This window comes from Pelophylax lessonae (assembly GCF_965119305.1).
Source record: "Pelophylax lessonae genome assembly, chromosome: 5".
NCBI lineage: Eukaryota > Metazoa > Chordata > Amphibia > Anura > Ranidae > Pelophylax > Pelophylax lessonae.
In genome coordinates, this window is record NC_138772.1 from 10,862,905 (window position 1) to 10,875,654 (window position 12,750).

General features: G+C 44.1%; 1 protein-coding gene across 1 annotated transcript in view; it reads left to right on the forward strand.

The window, feature by feature from the left end:
- Positions 1-1,260: 1,260 nt before the first annotated feature.
- Positions 1,261-12,750, forward strand: part of LOC309557078 (ubiquitin carboxyl-terminal hydrolase CYLD-like) — an 89,811-nt gene continuing 78,321 nt past the window's right edge. The window contains exons 1-2 of the mRNA XM_082259684.1: positions 1,261-1,358; positions 8,865-8,985. The gene's annotated coding sequence lies outside the window, so the exon portion shown is untranslated. The remainder of the gene's footprint in view (positions 1,359-8,864; positions 8,986-12,750) is intronic.

Here is a 12,750-nt window from a genome sequence, read left to right on the forward strand (position 1 = left end):
GCAGGGGGGGGGGCTGAAGAGCAGGGGGGGGGCTGAAGAGCAGGGGGGGGGGCTGAAGAGCAGGGGGGGGGCTGAAGAGCAGGGGGGGGGCTGAAGAGCAGGGGGGGGCTGAAGAGCAGGGGGGGGCTGAAGAGCAGGGGGGGGGGGCTGAAGAGCAGGGGGGGGCTGAAGAGCAGGGGGGGGGTCTGAAGAGCACAAGGGGGGGCTAAGAGCAGGAGGGGAGGGTTAAGATCACTGGGGGGGGCAGTAAAATAAGTTGAATAGGAGGGGGATGGGACAGCTCAGCTGCATGTAGAGAAATTGATATTTCTCCTGCAGCCGCAGAATGCCTGCAGAAGGGAGGAGGAGAATCAGGCATCCATCCAGCGGCAGCAGGAGGAGGAAGAGGGAAACATCAAATCCTCTATATGAAGCCGCCCCATCCCCCTCCTATTCAGTAGCAGACAGTACACACGGCCGGTGACACCAGGGCTGCACAGCACTGAAGACACTGGCGTCGTGAGGAGCCGCACTTACCTTCTCTCTCCGGCCCGTCGCCGCCCCCGCGAGCAGCCCGGAGTCAGAGTGAAGGAGCTGCCATCTGCAGCTGATTGCTTCCATGGCCGATCCTGCGAGTGTGGGCTGTGCTGCTGGCCGCGCCGGGCAGGACACCGGCTGCGGCAGGAAGGAACACACATACGAACTTCTCTTCACTTCCGGCTCCCTAGCCAATCAGCCTCCTGCTCAGGGGGTGTGACTCACAGCAGAAGGCTGATTGGCCGCGGAGCCGGTGTAGCTGGCAAGAACACCGGCCGCGGCCGCCGCAGTGAGGGAAAATGACAGTCTGGCCTCTTTACATTCTACTGTGAGCCAGGAGTCGGACTAAGTGAGAGCGGGCGCCGCGGCCCACCGGGATTATGCCCGGTCCGCCCGATGGTCAGTCCGGCCCTGGGCAGAAGCAATCAACACAATTGGAGAACCTGGAGAGCCCAGAAAATGTAACCAAAGCTCAGACTGGTGACACACAAATCACAGTACATTTATTGGGGACATTCCAACTTAGAGTGGGATCCCTGCAGTTACTGTATACTCCATTTGCAGTGCTATATACACTATATACAGTTGTACTGAATGCAGGATTTTTAGTTTTCTTTTCCTATCACACCCTTTGTATGTGATTTGTATCTAGACTAGAACTTTACACTGTGCTGAGATATCCTCAGTGTGATGTAACGGTGTCCCTATTATTATCCTGTGGGGATTTCCCCAGGGACGGCTCTGCAGTGATCTCACCTTTCTATGTCCCCGGAGGTAACGGATCTACTGCAGACCACTGAGGGCTCCATAGAGGACAGAAAACAGAGGATCCGATCTTTAAGGTAGATGGAAACCCAATCACTAAAATATTATATACATTTTAATGTCCTTTAACCACTTTACCACCGGAGGATTTTGCTGTCTTACGTCCAGGCAACTTTTTGCGATTCTGCACTGTGCGACTTTAACTGACAATTGCGCAGTCGTGCGACGCTGTACCCAAACTAAATTTACGTCCTTTATTTCTCACAAACAGAGCTTTCTTTTGGTGGTATTTGATCACCTGTGCGATTTTTACTTTTTGCGCTATAAACAAAAAAATACCGTTTATTTTGAAAAAATAACAATATTTTTAACATTTTTTTTATATGAAATTCCCCCCCAAAAAAATCTAAAAATCTAATTTTTTTTAAATTTTTGGCCAATTTATTTTCTGCTACCTATGTTTGGTAAAAAAAAAATCACAATAAGCGTATTTTAATTGGTTTGCGCAAAAGTTATTGCGTTTACTAACAAAGGGAAATATTTCTGTTATTTTTGGTGTTTTTCTTTTTTAACGAGTAATGGAGGCGATCTGCGATTTTTTTTTTTTTTTTTTTTTTTTTTTTTTTTTTTTGCGGGACTGCGACATTGCGGCGGACAGATCGGACCCTTGACTGACATTTTTGACACTTTTGGGGGGATCAGTGACATTACTACAGTAATCAGTGCTATTTATATGCACTGTTACTGTAAAAATGACACTGGCAGGGAAGGGGTTAATTTTATTGGAGAGGGAGGGGTTAATGTATGCCTGGTGCTTACTGACATGTGTGGGGGGAGGTGACTGAGTGACACAGGGACAGATCGCATGTTCAGCTATGCTGAACCCTGCAATCTGACCCTGTCTGTCACTTAGGAGATCCGCCCGCTCTGTTTACACAAGCAGGCGGATCTCCACACTCGATTCCCCGACGATCGGGGAAGAGCAGCAGCGATCGCCGCTGCTCCTCCCCTGGCCCGACTCCCGCTGTGACTGAATACAGCGGGAGTGAGCCTCCGGCGGCGCGTGCGCGCCGCCGAGAAAGGGGAGTGTCTGACGACGTAGGTCTACGTCGCCAGACGATAACGAACCACTTTGCCGCAATAGTGCTCGAGTGAGCAGACGGCAAGTGCTTAAGCTCCCTGGCGGTATGATTCTTTTGGATTTTAGGTGCTGAAAGCGGTACCATTATTTTGCATGTAATTCATGTGAATGAGCAGCCCAAACCAACTGTATACATATATTATATATATATATATGTGTGTGTGTGTGTGTGTGTGTGTATATATATATATTTACATAAAAAGTAGAGTAAAACTGCAGGAAAGGGCACTGGGGGGCAATGTAATGTGATTTTTTTTTTTTATTTTGCATTGTATCAGTGTGTTTGGTGTGTTTTTACATTTGAATTTGCCGCCGGTTCCACCCCCCTGCGAACGTCACGTCGCAGGAGACGGAAGCCGGGGCACGGAGAGGATCGGGAGGAAGATCCGCCGCGAGACACCGCCGAGACACATCGCTGGATCCCGGTGACAAGATAAGTAACCTCTTTTACAGGATCCAGCGATGCTTCTGGCGGTACCCCGAGTGTGGCTCGGGGTTACCGCTTTTGGCTCTGAAATGTAACCCTGAGCCACGCTCGGGAATACCGCTAAGAAGGTTAAGGGCTCATTCACACCATTTGCAATGTGCTTGGTTTCCTATGGTGCCAGTTCATGTGTTGGAATGGTGTGTGCTGAAAAAAGTTCTACGGGTGGCAAGATGTGATGAAAACCACTTCACCGCACCACCGCTGTGGAGACCAAAACTGAATGAATTGTCACTTGTGACTTTTTTTTTAAAAATAAGCTTCTAATAAAAAAAAAAAAAAAAGTAAACTATGCAAAGCTCTGGGATCAATGCATCAGCATGATTTTCTCCCAGCGTAAACCAGTAGTCATTCGGTCAGCATGGCTGCTGGTGTGAATGAGCCCTCCAAGTCGTTTTCAGTATTTTTTAATCTACAGCTTTAATGCCACTTCCTATTACATTGATGGTGAACCTTGGCACCCCAGATGTTTTGGAACTACAGTCAGGACCATAAATATTGGGACATGGACACAATTCTAATCTTTTTGGCTCTATACACCACCACAATGGATTTGGAATGAAACAAACAAGATGTGCTTTAACTGCAGACTTTCAGCTTTAATTTGAGGGTATTTACATCCAAATCAGGTGAAAGGTGTAGGAATTACAACAGTTTGTATGTGTGCCTCCCACTTTTTAAGGGACCAAAAGTAATGGGACAATTGGCTGCTCAGCTGTTCCATGGCCAGGTGTGTGTTATTCCCTCATTATCCCTTTTACAAGGAGCAGATAAAAGGTCCAGAGTTCATTTCAAGTGTGCTATTTGCATTTGGAATCTGTTGCTGTCAACTCTCAATATGAGATCCAAAGAGCTGTCACTATCAGTGAAGCAAGCCATCATTAGGCTGAAAAAACAAAACAAACCCATCAGAGAGATAGCAAAAACATTAGGTGTGGCCAAATCAACTGTTTGGAACATCCTTAAAAAGAAAGAACGCACCGGTGAGCTCAGCAACACCAAAAGACCCGGAAGACCACGGAAAACAACTGTGGTGGATGACCGAAGAATTCTTCCTCTGGTGAAGAAAACACCCTTCACAACAGTTGGCCAGATCAAGATCACTCTCCAGGAGGTAGGTGTATGTGTGTCAGATCAGGATCACTCTCCAGGAGGTAGGTGTATGTGTGTCAGATGAAGATCACTCTCCAGGAGGTAGGTGTATGTGTGTCAGATCAAGAACACTCTTCAGGAGGTAGGTGTATGTGTGTCAAAGTCAACAATCAAGAGAAGACTTCACCAGAGTGAATACAGAGGGTTCACCACAAGATGTAAACCATTGGTGAGCCTCAAAAACAGGAAGGCCAGATTAGAGTTTGCCAAACAACATCTAAAAAAGCTTTCACAGTTCTGGAACATCATCCTATGGACAGATGAGACCAAGATCAACTTGTACCAGAGTGATGGGAAGAGAAGAGTATGGAGAAGGAAAGAAGGAACTGCTCATGATCCAAAGCATATCACCTCATCAGTGAAGCATGGTGGTGGTAGTGTCATGGTGTGGGCATGTATGGCTGCCAATGGAACTGGTTCTCTTGTATTTATTGATGATGTGACTGCTGACAAAAGCAGCAGGATGAATTCTGAAGTGTTTCGGGCAATATTATCTGTTCATATTCAGCCAAATGCTTCAGAACTCATTGGACGGCTCTTCACAGTGCAGATGGACAATGACCCGAAGCATACTGCGAAAGCAACCAAAGAGTTTTTTAAGGGAAAGAAGTGGAATGTTATGCAATGGCCAAGTCAATCACCTGACCTGAATCCGATTGAGCATGCATTTCACTTGCTGAAGATAAATCTGAAGGGAAAATGCCCCAAGAACAAGCAGGAACTGAAGACAGTTGCAGTAGAGGCCTGGCAGAGCATCACCAGGGATGACAACCCAGCGTCTGGTGATGTCTATGTGTTCCAGACTTCAGGCTGTAATTGACTGCAAAGGATTTGCAACCAAGTATTAAAAAGTGAAAGTTTGATTTATGATTGTTAATCTGTCCCATTACTTTTGGTCCCTTAAAAAGTGGGAGGCACATATACAAAGTGTTGTAATTCCTACACCTTTCACCTGATTTGGATGTAAATTCCCTCAAAGTAAAGTCTGCAGTTAAAGCACATCTTGTTTGTTTTATTTCAAATCCATTGTGGTGGTGTATAGAGCCAAAAAGATTAGAATTGTGTCGATGTCCCAATATTTATGGACCTGACTGTGTATATATCATATATATATATATATATATATATATATATATATATATATAATATTTTTGTGTATATACAAAAAAAAAAATATATATATATATATTAGGGCTGTCAATCGATTAAAATATTTAATCGCGATTAATCGCATGATTGTCATGAGTTAACTCGCGATTAATCGCACATTTATATCAGTTCTAAATGTACCTTAAATTAATACTTTTCAAGTTTTGAATACATTAATCAACATGGGAGTGGACAAATAGACGCTTTATGCAAATGCATGTTTATTATTAGTGAAACCATACTTAACATAGGATGAAGACTGGACATCTATCAAAGGGACCATAGTATCAAAAGTCATATGTTTATCAAAGAACTTGTTCATGTCTATTATACACATGAAAAAACAACAACATAGAAATAAACGGTTCCCATTACTTCTCTTTCTTTACTCAATTTACTTACACAAACCTATTTACATTTTTGCACGATAGGGCAGCTCACTTCTTGTAAACATGCTAACCTAAATGTACATTTATTATTACTGAAATCACCCTAAACAGAGCATAAAGAACATTGACATGTTTTACAAAGAACGTGTTCATGTCTATCAAACAGGTGGGAAAAAGAATATAAAAAACCCACAGGTTCCTCACAGATTATTTCTCTTTCTTTGCACTGAGCCAGTTGCTCAAACAGACGAGCCTGTTTACATTTTCAGATGACAGGGCAGCTCGCTTTTTCTGAACAACATGTCCTGAGAGTGAAAACAATCTTTCACAAGGTACGGATGTGGCAGGTGTTGATAAGTATATGCGTGCAAGGTAGGCCATCTCACTGTGTGCCCCTTCATGATTGGACCACCACTGCAGGGGACAGTCCTCTATGCCAATAGAGGGCTCTGCCTTGTAGCGCTCCACACATTTCTCAATACAGTCCTCTTCATCATCATCAGATGAAGATTCTGGCACAGACATGAGACATGTTATCTTCTTAGGTGGTTCAGTTGTCACTGGTTTATCTGGCTGTGCAAGCCCCTCCCTCTTGAGCAAGGCACAGACTGAACTCCACACCTCAGCTCTGTCAGCCCTGCTCAGACATTTGAGGTCCTTAAACCTAGGGTCCAGTGCTGATGCAACCCTCAGCCATGTAGTGTTGGTTTTTTCCTTCCGTTTGTCCATGTCAGTTGTGAAAGTTTCCTTAAACTTAATGATGTAGGCTGGGTCATCTTCTGAGACCTCCATCACACGTGATAGATGACACAACGCGGGCAGCACAACTGAGCAAGAAACAAATTTCTCTCCTCCTAAAAGTTCACTCACATACCTGGAATAATAGAGAAAAGCACTTTAGTTAGACATAATGAATCTCTCACTCACTTTCAATCTCTCACTCTTAACACACACACACACACACACACACACACACAAACCTAACCATCACAGAAAACTTTCTGCATTTTTACATTTTCAATACAACTCATTCTGTATAATTTATAAGCTGTTTAACTGGACCAACAAATGTCCCCACAAAAACAAGGATTTCAGACATTTCTATTATATTTTGTCCCCATACTGTACACACACACACACACACACACATCAGAACATAAATCCACTCTATTATAAATGACACACACACACATCAGAACATAAATCCACTCTATTATAAATGACACACACACACACACACACAGTCAAGACACATCAGAACAACATAAATCCACTCTATTATAAAAATGTTACACACACACACAGACATCCCCACTTTTGACACAACCTTACTTTGACTGAGAGACAAATATAATAATAATAAGAGTATCAATAAATTACCTGCAGTGTTCCAGCACAGTCTCCAACCTCTTCAGTTTATCAAATTCAGCTGCAGTTGGCATGTTGATGTTGCCTGCATGTAGGCCCAGTGCATCTCTCAATGGTTCTTGATTTCTCTGAACACGCTTTATCATTTCTAGGGTGCTGTTCCACCTAGTAGACACCTCCTGTACGAGTGACTCTTTCTTTTGAAGATGTTTGACTTGCTGCTGTTCAAGCTCGGCTGCGTTAGCAGGGCTATGCTTGAAATGACCCACTAACTTCCTGCATTTTGCCAAGGCGCCATCAAACGGGCTGTTTTGGAGAGAAACTGTGATGGCTCGGTGGAGGCTGTGTGCAATGCAAGGCATATGCTCGAACGGGAGCTGCCTGGCCGCTGCAATCATGTTGCGTGCACTATCAGTGGTCACTATTTTAATTTTGAGTTCAATGTTCCACTGTCTGGCTACTTGAAGAAAGTGCTCAGCGCAAACGTCAGCATAGTGTCTATCTTCTGTCTTCATAACGGTCAAAGCGTGAGACTGAAGTTTCCAGTGCGCGTCAAAATAATGTGCTGTGACGCCTAGGTAGCTATGGTTACTGAGGGAAGTCCAATAATCTCCGGTGAGCGCAACCGTGTTTGTCTGTCTCAATGCCTCCTGAACTTTAGCTTTCTCCTCTTCATATAAGTTGTGAATCTTGGTTGTAATGGTGGCTCTTGAAGGTAGTTCGTATGTAGAATCGTTAGATGCGATGCGAATAATTTCAAGTAGACCCTCGTCCTCGACCACATTAACTGGTCTACATGCTGTAGCCACCCATTTAGCTATAGTTGAGGTGAGTCTATTAGTTGTGGACTTATCCATCGATCTCCGCTGCAAACTTTGATCCATTGTGGTCTGCCTTTGACGAGGGGGAGGGGGGCTCTCCGTGTCAGTTGTATGCTTCGCCATCAAGTGATATTTTAAACTCGACGTGCTGCGGTGATAACTTAATTCACATCGACAATAACTGCAGATAACTTTTGTCTTGTCGACAGAACCATCAGACCTCGTTTTGTATATAAATTTTCCGTTCAGAAGACCCCTTTCTTTTTCCATTTCTGTTTGCTGCTGCATCTCTATCTCTCCAACTACGGGCTAGGCCACGGGTCAAACAGGTGATGCGCGCTGCATTAATCGTGCGTTAAAAAAATTATCGCCGTTAAAATGAATTTGAGTTAATGCGTTATTAACGCGCTAATTTTGACAGCACTAATATATATATCTTGTTTACCTATAATAAAAAGCACATAACAGATATAAAAGTCCTGCCTAGGCAGCCCATAGTAAAGACTTTGGAAACCAGCCACCAGTATGCTGGACGCTCATTTCAACTGGAATTTTTTGGCTCATTTTGATAACTCGATGGATATAATTAACTTTGTCAGCATGTTGATAAACTGACAATCGTAATAATTAGAAGGCCTCAGAGATGAGCAAAGATGGTCATATATCTCACTGAGAACTATGATTTCATACATGAAAGCAATGTGTAGCCTAGGCTCACTTTGGTCAGCCTGGTGTATGTCCTGATTTCACCAGCAGGTGGCGCTGCAAGTACAAACCCATCTCCCTCTGCGTCACTACATCGAAGGCCCTATACAAATGGGACTTTGCCCTAATATCTACCTCCTACACTATGCATGGGTGCTTGGTGGACTTGCCCTTTAACTACTAGAACGGGGTGTAATGTTAAGGTGGCACCAACATATTATGTAGCGCTGTACAAATTTTGGAGGTTTTTTATAAAAAAAGTGCGTTATTTTTTTAGTAAAAATTGTAAAACAAACCTCTTCTGAAGTTTTATTTTGTATCGCCTATAAGGAATGTAATTCTAATTGGGCGATGTTCTGCTGTGCTTATCGCAGGTCTCCCTCGCATGGACAGCGCCTGCTGAACCACACACATTGATTTCCTCCTGAGGAAGAGAAGATGCGGGCGAGGGCAGATGATTGACAGATTATACAGCCAGTCAGAGTGTTGATCCAGGTAAATCTCACATTGAATGTACAAGTCATGTTATAATGATATAAGATATACAGTAGCTAGCTATTTAACCACTTCTGGATCGGAAGGATTTGCCCCCTTAATGACCAGGCCATATTTTGCGATTCGGCACTGCGTTACTTTAACGGACAATTGCGCGGACGTGCGACGCTGTACCCAAATAAAATTGATGTCCCCTTTCCCCCACAAATAGAGATTTCTTTTGGTGGTATTTGATCACCTCTGCGATTTTTTTTTTTTTTTTTTTTTTTTTTTTTTTTTTTTTTTTTTTTTTTTTTTGCGCTATAAACAAAAAAAGAGCGACAATTCTGAAAAAAAAAATATATACAGTGGGTACGAAAAGTATTCAGACCCCCTTAAATTTTTCACTTTTTGTTATATTGCAGCCATTTGCTAAAATCATTTAGGTTCATTCTTCTTCCTCATGAATGTACACATAGCACCCCATACTGACAGAAAAACACAGAATTGTTGACATTGTTGCAGATTTATTAAAAAAGAAAAACTGAAATATCACATGGTCCTAAGTATTCAGACCCTTTGCTGTGACACTCATATATTTAACTCAGGTGCTTTCCATTTCTTCTGATCATCCTTGAGATGGTTCTACACCTTCATTTGAGTCCAGCTGTGTTTGATTATACTGATTGGACTTGATTAGGAAAGCCACACACCTGTCTATATAAGACCTTCCAGATCACAATGCATGTCAGAGCAAATGAGAATCATGAGGTCAAAGGAACTGCCTGAAGAGCTCAGAGACAGAATTGTGGCAAGGCACAGATCTGGCCAAGGTTACAAAAAGATTTCTGCTGCACTTAAGGTTCCTAAGAGCACAGTGGCCTCCATAATCCTCAAATGGAAGACGTTTGGGACGACCAGAACCCTTCCTAGAGCTGGCCGTCCGGCCAAACTGAGCTATCGGGGGAGAAGAGCCTTGGTGAGAGAGGTAAAGAAGAACCCAAAGATCACTGTGGCTGAGCTCCAGAGATGCAGTCAGGAGATGGGAGAAAGTTGTAGAAAGTCAACCATCACTGCAGCCCTCCACCAGTCGGGGCTTTATGGCAGAGTGGCCCGACGGAAGCCTCTCCTCAGTGTAAGACACATGAAAGCCCGCATGGAGTTTGCTAAAAAACACCTGAAGGACTCCAAGATGGTGAGAAATAAGATTCTCTGGTCTGATGAGACCAAAATAGAACTTTTTGGCCTTAATTCTAAGCGGTATGTGTGGAGAAAACCAGGCACTGCTCATCACCTGTCCAATACAGTCCCAACAGTGAAGCATGGTGGTGGCAGCATCATGCTGTGGGGGTGTTTTTCAGCTGCAGGGACAGGACGACTGGTTGCAATCGAGGGAAAGATGAATGCGGCCAAGTACAGGGATATCCTGGACAAAAACCTTCTCCAGAGTGCTCTGGACCTCAGACTGGGCCGAAGGTTTACCTTCCAACAAGACAATGACCCTAAGCACACAGCTAAAATAACGAAGGAGTGGCTTCACAACAACTCCGTGACTGTTCTTGAATGGCCCAGCCAGAGCCCTGACTTAAACCCAATTGAGCATCTCTGCAGAGACCTAAAAATGGCTATCCACCAACGTTTACCATCCAACCTGACAGAACTGGAGAGGATCTGCAAGGAGGAATGGCAGAGGATCCCCAAATCCAGGTGTGAAAGACTTGTTGCATCTTTCCCAAAAAGACTCCTGGCTGTATTAGATCAAAAGGGGGCTTCTACTAAATACTGAGCAAAGGGTCTGAATACTTAGGACCATGTGATATTTCAGTTTTTCTTTTTTAATAAATCTGCAACAATGTCAACAATTCTGTGTTTTTCTGTCAGTATGGGGTGCTATGTGTACATTCATGAGGAAGAAGAATGAACTTAAATGATTTTAGCAAATGGCTGCAATATAACAAAGAGTGAAAAATTTAAGGGGGTCTGAATACTTTCCGTACCCACTGTATATATATTTTTTTTACATTCTGCTATAGAACATTCCCAAAAAAAAAATGTTAAAAATCAGAATTTTTTAACATTTTAGGCCAATTTATTTTCTGCTACATATTTTGGTAAAAAAAAAAACGCAATAAACGTATTTTGATTGGTTTGCGCAAAAGTTATCGCATCTACAAACTAGGGGAAAGATTTATGTCAATTTTATTGGTTTTTTTTTTATAAGTAATGGCGGCTATCTGCAATTTTTTTGCGACATTGCGGCGGACAGATCGGACCCCCGACTGACATTTTTGACACTTTTGGGGGGACCAGTGACATTACTACAGTAATCAGTGCTAAAAATATGCACTGTTACTGTACTAATAAAATAAGTATATAAAACCCGCGCCCTTATAGCAGCGAACTCATACAGCTGGATGTCTAAAAGAAAATGATGAAAAAGGAGTCGCGCTCAGTAAAACAGTCAATATATCCCATGGAAGATGAGCAGCAATAACTGAAAATCACATCAAAGCCACATTCAGCCTTGATGAGTATACAGTTCATGAGAATGCAAGGTAAATCTCCACCCTGGTGTAAAATGCAGACAGACGCTTGTGAAGCCCTTCACCACATATAGCCTCTTACCAGAGAGAGACGGGACATACACGGTAAGTAGTTAGAGGACTACTTCGCCTGTATCCAGCAAGTCAGCTCCGGTACGAATCTGTACTAATGACACTGGCAGGGAAGGGGTTAACAATGTGGGTGATCAAAGGCTTAAATGTGAGCCTAGGGGAGTGATTCTAACTGTAAGGGGGCGGGGCTTGTGAAATGATCATAGAGATCATAGAGACATGTGTTCCTATATAGAAGGATCACAGGTGCTCTGTGATTATTCCAGGGAGAAGAACGGTCAGATGTGTTTACAACAGCCGACCGTTCTTCATTCTCTGCAGGGAGCGATCGCGGTTGTCAGACGGAAATCTGAGCCGCCTGCCCCGTGCATCGGCTTCCCCGCTACTGAGGGGGGTGAGAGTGCGGCAGCGGTGCGCACTCGCCCCCTAGCTGCAGGCGCGCGACCGACGTAGGTCTACGTCGGTTTGCGCAGGGGGGCCACATTGCTGCGGTCGAGAAGGGGTTAAATGGCAATCCAACCGAAAATTGGGATTATAGATATAGGTGGAGCCTGGGGCTTCAGGGCTTCAAAAAGTTGACCGTACACTATGCAATCTGATTGTACAATCTCCTGTAGATCTACTATCACTTGTGTACAATCAGATTGTATAGTGTATAGCCATCGGGAGGGACAGCCGATACAAATGTAAGGGGCCCAGGGTCCGGAGGGGCCCGGCCTGGCCAGGAGAAGGCAGGAGCAGGTGAAGGGGAGTCGTGTTGTGCACTGCAAAAACACAGCAACTTCTACTGCTCTGTCATTGAGTTCAGACATCAAGCTCATTACTGCCACCTCTGGCTACTATCTGCATGTGCACCCCTGGTGTGTGCTGCTTGATTGGCTGCAGCTCCTCTGTGTCTCAGCAATGTGTCAGCTTTGTGGAAACGAGCTGGGAGTAGGTAGGAAGACCTCCATTACAGGTAGGGGGTGTGAAGGAAAGGGGGGGGGGGCTGTTTGTGTAAAAGGAGGGGCCAGAGCTTTGTGTGTTTACAGTTGTGTGTATTTGGGGGGTTGACATATATACAGGTGTGAGGGGGGGCTGACATATATACAGGTGTGAGGGGGGCTGACATATATACAGGTGTGAGGGGGGCTGACATATATACAGGTGTGAGGGGGGGCTGACATATATA